The sequence below is a fragment of the Tauraco erythrolophus genome, chromosome 4, assembly GCF_009769465.1.
Source record: "Tauraco erythrolophus isolate bTauEry1 chromosome 4, bTauEry1.pri, whole genome shotgun sequence".
Lineage (NCBI taxonomy): Eukaryota > Metazoa > Chordata > Aves > Musophagiformes > Musophagidae > Tauraco > Tauraco erythrolophus.
The window spans coordinates 53,282,487-53,290,649 of record NC_141468.1 but is presented as its reverse complement, the minus strand read 5'-3'; positions in this window follow the sequence as shown (position 1 = coordinate 53,290,649).

Below are 8,163 nucleotides of genomic sequence, written 5' to 3'. Positions count from 1 at the left end.
CATTTTTTTTTCATTTGTCTTGTAATATTTATAGACTTCATTTTCTAGCTGTTTCTTCCTCTTGCTCTCTGGGCTCATCTCTTGTTTGAGCCTCTTCTCTCTCTGCTAAAAACAGAAAGCTAGCAGAGGTAGGAGCAGGTTTTCAGCACTGCTGTTCGCATTGCTGTGAGACATGGAGAGAGTCCATCACCGTGACGAAGAGGAGCATCATTACCACTCGTACTTCAAAAATGCTGGCTATCAGGTGATTAACTAGAATTACCCAACTCAGTGGGTGTCAGAGGGAAACAAGCACCCTTTTTTGATCAATGTGAAAAACATGGAGGCAAAAGTAAAGTAGTACAATTTCCACCATCTTGAGTCATCCTCTTAAAACAAGATTCCACCTTGGAAATGATTACAAAAAAAAAAAAAAAGCACCATTATTCAACAAATTAGCTGATAAGAGACACCAACCCTGTCTGTTGATTTTAGTTACCTAAATAATTTTAGATTTTGTGAGTTTTTTAATGTGTTCTCTGCAGAGCTCACACTGAGTGACCTACATTCTTGACTTCACATTTCTCATGTAAATTATTGTTTTCCAATAGATTACAGCTGTGTAATCCTGATGTGAACAGACACCAATAGAACCAAAGAAAGAGTCTGGACCATGCTACCATTCCTGTTAATGAAGCTGCACAAGGGAGGAAGACTTCTGTTCGACCTTAGTTAGCATTAACATTTGTAGAGCTGATAGTTAAAAAAAAAAATTAAAATGAGCAAATTTGGTACAGGAAACCAAAGAGACAGGCATGCAACTTCGTAATACTTTCAGAAAAAAAAAATTTGCATTAGAAAACTGTATAGAACTATGTCTATTTTTTTTTTTTTCACTTCAACAAAATCTGTTTTGCATCAACATTAAATTTGAGCTCATTTTGGAAGGTGAGGTTTTACATTGTTGTAACGTTACTTACTGCAGTGTAGGTGTACATTGGTACAGCTTGAATGTTGTTGATATTTCACTTCTAATATTGCAAAGCTGCTGACCACAAGCACAACATACATGTAGAACTGTGCCGCGACGTCAGCCTGCACAGTCAGTCTTCCAGTGAAGTACTAAACTCCCGTCACTGCGGCTATGGAGGTGGCTGTAAGATGTTTTAGACACCTTCTTATTAACTAAGCTTACAACCACCTCTAGGGGAGCCAACCGTAATTGTAGCCTCCAGGTCTGGATAATACTGCTGGCAAATTTAACGTTTGGGGTTTTTTTCTCTTTTTTTTTTCTTTTTTTTTTTTTTTTCTTGGGGATATGCGTGTGTCATCAGTAATAGCCACCTTCTAGCACACTAATGAAGCCAATTTTCGTCCTTGTTAAAGGACTGTCAATCTTATTATGGAAGTGTCGACGCCGGTCTGGATGATCAATGTCCTGCTTTAGTCAAAGAGATTTTAGAGAGAAACCGAGGAAGTTTACAGGAAGATGGTGTTTGCAGTATTCCAACCGCTCTTACAAGCTGATGTCAGAAAGCGGCGACCACCGCCAGGAACGCCTGGAATGATTTTTCTCCGTACACGGCTGAGCGCTCAGCTCGGTACCAGCCACCGGACCACCGCTGCTTCGCGCCGCCGGACGCGAGCTATGGCGCGCGCTTTTCCCCTCGGCTGGAGAGCGTCAGGCTCGGGTGGCTGCTACGGGAAACGAGCGCGAGCTGCCGTTTCCATCAGCGCCGTGCGGTGCCGCCTTCCCCCGTCCCGCAGGAGCGAAACCGCCACGTCTGGCGCAGGGCTTCGTGAATGTGGTACGGAGACTTAAATTTCCTACACAGCGGCACGAAAAAACATCACTTTAAACACGCTGCGTTCACCAGATGGGTGTTATTTCGGCACCTCTCCCCTCCCCTAGCTCCGGCGGCCGAGCCGCCGCCGGCGCCAGGCACCGGCCCTCGCGAGCGCACGGGGCAGCGGCAGCGGGCTCGCGGGCGGGGCAAGCGCGCGGGCATCAGCCAGCGCATGCGCACGCGGGGCTATGAGGTCGCGCGAGCCCGTTTCCCCCGGCAACACTGCCCCGCCTCCCCCCCAACCCGCCTGCTCCCATTGGCCTTCCCCGGCGCGGCGCTCGTGCGCTCCCAGGGTGCTCTGCGCCCTGCGGGGCTGCGGCGGGCGGAGGCGCCGGTGGGAGGTGAGGCGCCATTTTTAAATTCCTCGAACCGGTGGCCGTCACTGTCGGCTGGGCTGGGCGAGTCGGGGCGTGAGGGGCAGGGTGCCGCTAAGGAGAGAGCAGCCGGCCGAGTGAACTGGGGCCTTCCTGCCTGGGTCTTCACCTCGCGCTGTACGAGGTGGGAGGCCCTGCGGCCTTTGTTCCGGTCCTGCTCGCTCCTCCTCTGGGCTGTTAGTTACCGAGCAGGGGGCCGTGAAGCCGGAAGGGGTCGGCAGCCTATTACTGAGTGACCACTCTGGTGGTAACACCCTGCTGCGGCCTCCGTGGGCTGGTGGGTTTGGGAGTTACCCAGTACGAGCCCGGGGCAGCAGAGTTCAGGGGTAGGAAGAACCTGCTCCTGCCAGGCTTTCATATGTTTACCTTTGCATCCTTTCTTTTCCACTAGTGAACTTCTGCCGTGCGCAGTTTGAGGATAATGATTATTTTTCTTCACTTTTGGATGTGTGACACCTGTATTAGTGTTGTTCCTCTGATCAAGCTCCTATGTCCATAAATCATAGGAAAATTAACTAAAAATGTCATGGTAACTTACGTGGTTCACCTGGCCTCTCACATGCTCTTTGTCTACGTACTATAAGGTGCATATAATGATATTTCTGCCTACAGGAGGTGTAGGATGCATAATCTAATGTGAAACCTATGCCCTGCCTGAACATCCCTATTTTTAAGTCAACATGAAAGAGAAGAGATTTTTCAGAAGAATTTTGATTGTGGGCTATAGGACTATTTGCGACAGGCAGCCAACTATATGCCCAAGTAAAACTTTGAATGAGATTCTAATGAGCAAAAGTTTCTCATGTGTGTTTGAAGGTCTCTTGTCATGAAAACGTGTGGAAAACATGTGGCATATGTAGACTAACTGTTCGTGAGTACAGCTAGATTTACCAACTGTAGCTCCTGTACAGAATTTCATTTTGATCAGTAACTGTTGTCAGTTTGACTTAGTAGTGTATGTGGCTAAAGCAAAAATTCTAATCCTGAGTTAAGATATGACCTTGTTTGTTGCTTTCCACCTAATGGATACCTGAAAAGGAAATTGGACTTTCCAAGACTCGTTTTAAAGTTTTAGAAAGCAGGTATTCTTTATTGCAGTGCTGGGTGCACGGGGGATTTCTCCTCCTAGCGTGCACACCTGCCGTAGCAGTTTTCTTGTATTTATACAGACACACTCATAACCCCCTCCCCAAAAGGGCAGTCTCTCTCTCGGGAGATCATTTCCATAGTCCTCGCCTCAGGATCCGCCTCAGGCTCCTCCTTGACACGCCTCCTGGTGGTCGTGGGCAGGGGTCTTTGGGATGAAGGCCGCAGGTCTTCCTCGCTGTGTGTTTTTCACTTCTTCCCTAAATCTCTAAAATTCTTGTTTTGGCTGGGCCCGTAGAGCCAAACCATTTCCCTGGCCTTGAGTGGACACCTGGCTGTCTCCTACTTGTTATTGCTTGAAGACAAATGTTAGTTCTTGTTAGTCCTTATCTCTCCTCTTTGTCTGTTTTTCTCCCTATGGGTCACGAGTTACAACCTTGCCATCATTTATTTTGTCTCTCTTACCGACCTTCTTTCTGGATAGCATTCCACAGCAGGGATTAGTATTTGATAACTTCTAACATTTCACAGAGCTACTTCACAGAGCTATGTATTCCAGAGTTTTATGCAGTTTTGTGTCTACTCTTATATGTATCTATAGAAATAATAGGTATAGGTATAAAACTATATTAACTATCTATAGAAATAGTAGCTAATATAGTTTTATACCTATGCCTATCCCCCTATCATAATCATTAACTGTATCTCCAGTGTAAGACACAAATTGGAGGGGTGATAACTCTGTGCCATGTGTAGGGATGGACACTGAAATAATCAATGCTTAATTGCTGTTGGTTATTGTACAACTGTGTTGTGGAGGAAGTGATAGTAGTTTGAATGAAACTGATGTCTTCTGTAGTGTAGAAGTCATACAGAGGTTCTCCAAAGTTTCTACACTTCAGCACACAAAGGTATTAAGTGTTTATTTCCACTGAATTCTCTACAGTGATGTCTGAGCAGTATCCAAATTATGGAACTTGCTGTAATAAAGGTTTTCATGTTTCTCTTTGATATTTTTTCCCTCTCTATTTTTTTTTAATTTTTCTTTAAGGTGATTACTTTGTTGCAGGTTGCTGATGGTTGATTAGTAGAATATGGACTATTAAATTAATGAGAGGTATGCTATCATATTTCTCATTATATATAATTTTGTTTTGTTCTTTATTCATTCAATGTTCATAGGAAGTCTGATCTCTCATGTGTTACATAGTCATTTAGGGTAGGATTTATTTCACTTGACTTTGACTGTCTAAAAGCTAGATATCTAGTCCAAGGCTAGTCCATTTTGTGAACATCTGAGCTCATGATGTGACAACTCTCTGCTTCTGAAAGGAGAAAGCCTTGCTTCTCCTTCTGCCTGTTTGCTTGGCTCTTTGTTCCTTTCTCCTAGCTAGTACCAGCTGCCTACTTTCACTGATGATGTAGCTTGTTGGATATTTCCAAGAGCTAGCATGACTCACTGACCTCACAGAAAAACTATTGTTTTCTGCTTGTTTAAGTGAGTTGGTTGGCTTCTTGAGTTAAATCAGTTCATGGAAGGGTTTGATGAATGACAAATCTAGCAATGTGGATGAAGAAAGGAGGAGTGGAACCTCCCATTCCTGGTAACATTGAGCGATTGTATTGGATTACTACTTTTCATTAGTTCATTATGTAGTCTTACTGTAGACTCTTAAGCAGCAATGAGAAGGGGTAGTGTTTAAATAGTCACTTGCATGAGGCTGTGCTTCCTTTGAGTGTGTCACTTATTCTTTCAGGCAAATAGATTATTGTTTCACAATACCTTGGCCGATTCCATTAGGAAAAAAAAAAACCAAACAGAACATATAAAGAGGTCTAGAGTTCTGGCAGAAGCAGGCAAATAGATTAAACCATATATGGTGTGCAACAGCTGTTGGGCTTTCAGCAGATTTTACTGAAAAAATTACTGCTTGAACAAAACACGGCATAAAGCTAAATACTGTTAATTTTTTCATCAATAGTTGCAAAATTACATTAATTGTATCATCTAACTGTTTTAAATAGTGCTCAAATGTGGTAAATTTATGTGTTTTAAGTGTGGCTGTGGTATGGAAAGCAGAACCATGAGTGAGTTACGTATATCACCTGGGTGAATTAGCAATACATGCTGAATTCGTGTAATTTGCTTATGCCAAGTAAGCTGGAAGGAAGCCTTGTTGTTGTAAACAACCTACAATAAAAATAAAAATTGTAATATAAATAAATAAAATCATATTGATATCTTCATATTTTTCTCTAAATGCAAGTAGAGATTCTCACCATTTTAAGTGCTTGTAGCAGACAAAAAGTTAAAATGATACAGCTGTAAAATCTTGTAAAAGAAGAAAAGCTATTTTGTGATGCGTAGATATAAAGAAGAGAGATGTGAAGTAGGTCTTTAGGCAATGTTTCTCTCTGAAGTAAATAAACAATTGGAGAAGAAAGGTAAAACAAAGGGGATTCTTGGAAATGTGATTGAGTTACTTCGCTTAACTAGATATTCTACAATAAATATTGCTGGTTTAGCTGCTGAATGTACATTTCTTAGGTTTCAGGACTCTGCACCAATACCTATATATGTATACCTGCACAAAATGATGTTAAGATTTCATAGTATGAATTTGGGGCAACTGGTACAAGTTTGCAGTTCTGTAACTTGATAAAATTTGGCAAATATATAGGCGGGAAATGAATTTTAGATATGATGTGGTTTTAGTTTCTTTAAAGTATGTTTTATGGTTCTCTACTTGAACAGATCTCTAAAGAAGAAATTTTAGCTAGTGTTCTTTTAAAGTATTTCTCAAAAATTATGGGTGTAGTCTTGAGTAATTTTGAAGATTATTTAAGGTCTGTTCATTCACTATGAACGAGTACTGCAAGCCATTAGCACAGAAGAAATTCTTGTTAGTAATACACTTACAATATTTGTAGCCCTTAATGATGTTGACTATTGACAGCTCACTGCCAAAAAAAAGGAAAAGTTTTTTATTTGTAAGAATGTGAGTAGGTTAAATATTACAAGTTGCTATTAATGATTTCAAGGAAAGAGCTCTCGTGAAGTAATGAAATCTCTATGTTATTGTCGTTTGTTTCAGTTGTCATCAGGAATGCAAATCATGAAATTTGCCACTAGATGTCCCTGCAAGCCAGAGTAGTTGTGTTTCCTTAAATACATACTCCTTAGGTTTGTGCAGTCTGAAACAATTGGTTTGTAAGCTACAATTTTTCTCTCTGATCTTTCCTTTTTTCTTTTTCATGAAATCTTCATGCAGATGAATACATGACCAGTTGTGTGTCTTGCTTTATAATTTGTGCACTTTTCGATAGTAACAAAAGCTGTGAGAATACACTTCCCACCTGCAGCTGCTTGGAAATGAGAGTACAAGAGACTGAGTTTCCATTTATCTTTTTATTTTGGTTGATATGCTCTCAGAAAAGGCTGTGCGTTTTTTGATGTCTTTGGCTTTATTTCTGTTGTGTCACTTCACAAATACTTCTTACTCAAGTAAGCTGCAGGATTCAGACCTGATTTTAAATCCTGTGTTCCTAATTCTGAGCTTTGGCTTACAGTTTGATAGTTACATTTGTTATCTGTAGCTTATGAAAGCAAAGACCTGAGACAGAGCAAAGTGCTATTGGCTTGTGGTTGAGGTTTTGTTTATTTGTTCATGGTGTTTTATTTTATTTTTTTTTTTTTTACAGTGCATGATAACTCTGTTGTTATGTTAGAAATTCTTATGAATATGCTGCCTTGGGTTTTCTCTGTGTACCAGAACTTTCTGTCCTCTAACATCATTTATTGTCCTTAGGGTCACTGGCCAGTTCTCCTCATACAGCTGTTGGTTTAACAATTGAAAATGTCTTTAGATTGAGTTTGGCTATTGCTGTAGTCCTTTGTTTCTCAACAACCAACAAAATTCAGGAATGAAAAATAGATACTATATTGATTAGAAGGTTCTTTAGAACTTGTGCTGTTAATGTTTGAAATGGGTTGGGCATATAGGACAGTCACTGAGGAGAATTTTTTTAATTCTGATTTCTTCCCCCTTATTGTCTCAGCACATTTGGGTAAAGCAGAATAAAAAGTTGCTGTTGTCACTTTACCTATACTAGTGTTGTAACTCTGGTAGATTTTCCTCTGACCTTTTCCCATCTTAGTGATGGAGGGAGAAAAAATGGGAAAGAAAACTTAAATGTAAGACTTTCTTGACATTACTATGTCTTTTAGTGGAATGGGCACTGACATGAGTTTATTTTCCTATAGGAAAGCTAGATTTTTATCTTGCTTGTGTTCAGGGGTTTATAAAATCAAATGGTAGGTGTTTAAGATAGATCCTTGAAAGATTTAAAGAGTGGAAGAGTAGAAAACATTGTATATTTGACTGTGTAGGCAGAGAAGGTGAGGTATTGCAGTGATGGTGGAGATTTAACGTTTTTCCTGTTTGAGTTTTACTTTGTACAAAGTTACACTTTGTAGCTTTGAACTACACTTTGTACACTGCAACTATGAAGTTCTTGGGCATCAATCCAGTTATATCAAAAGCTAAAATGGCAGAGTAGTTGGTTTCAAAGCTTTGTAACTTCCCTAAAATTCAGGGACAGTCCTCCCTCCCCCAGATCCTTTAGAAGTGTCAGTAATGATCAGATTAATGCATCTTGCTTCTAATATCAGAAAGAACTAATGAGGCATATCATTATACTTCCTCATTTCTCAGCATCTGTTGATTTGCAGCTTTCTCACACCAATTTGATATTGTCGTATTTAGCAAAACTTTTTCTGGAAAGGTCACAAGAAACCACGAGATGAACTTTGAAAATGAGGAAATTACATATATCAGTGATATATTTCAGGGCAGAACTTTGGCTGGGTATCTTCC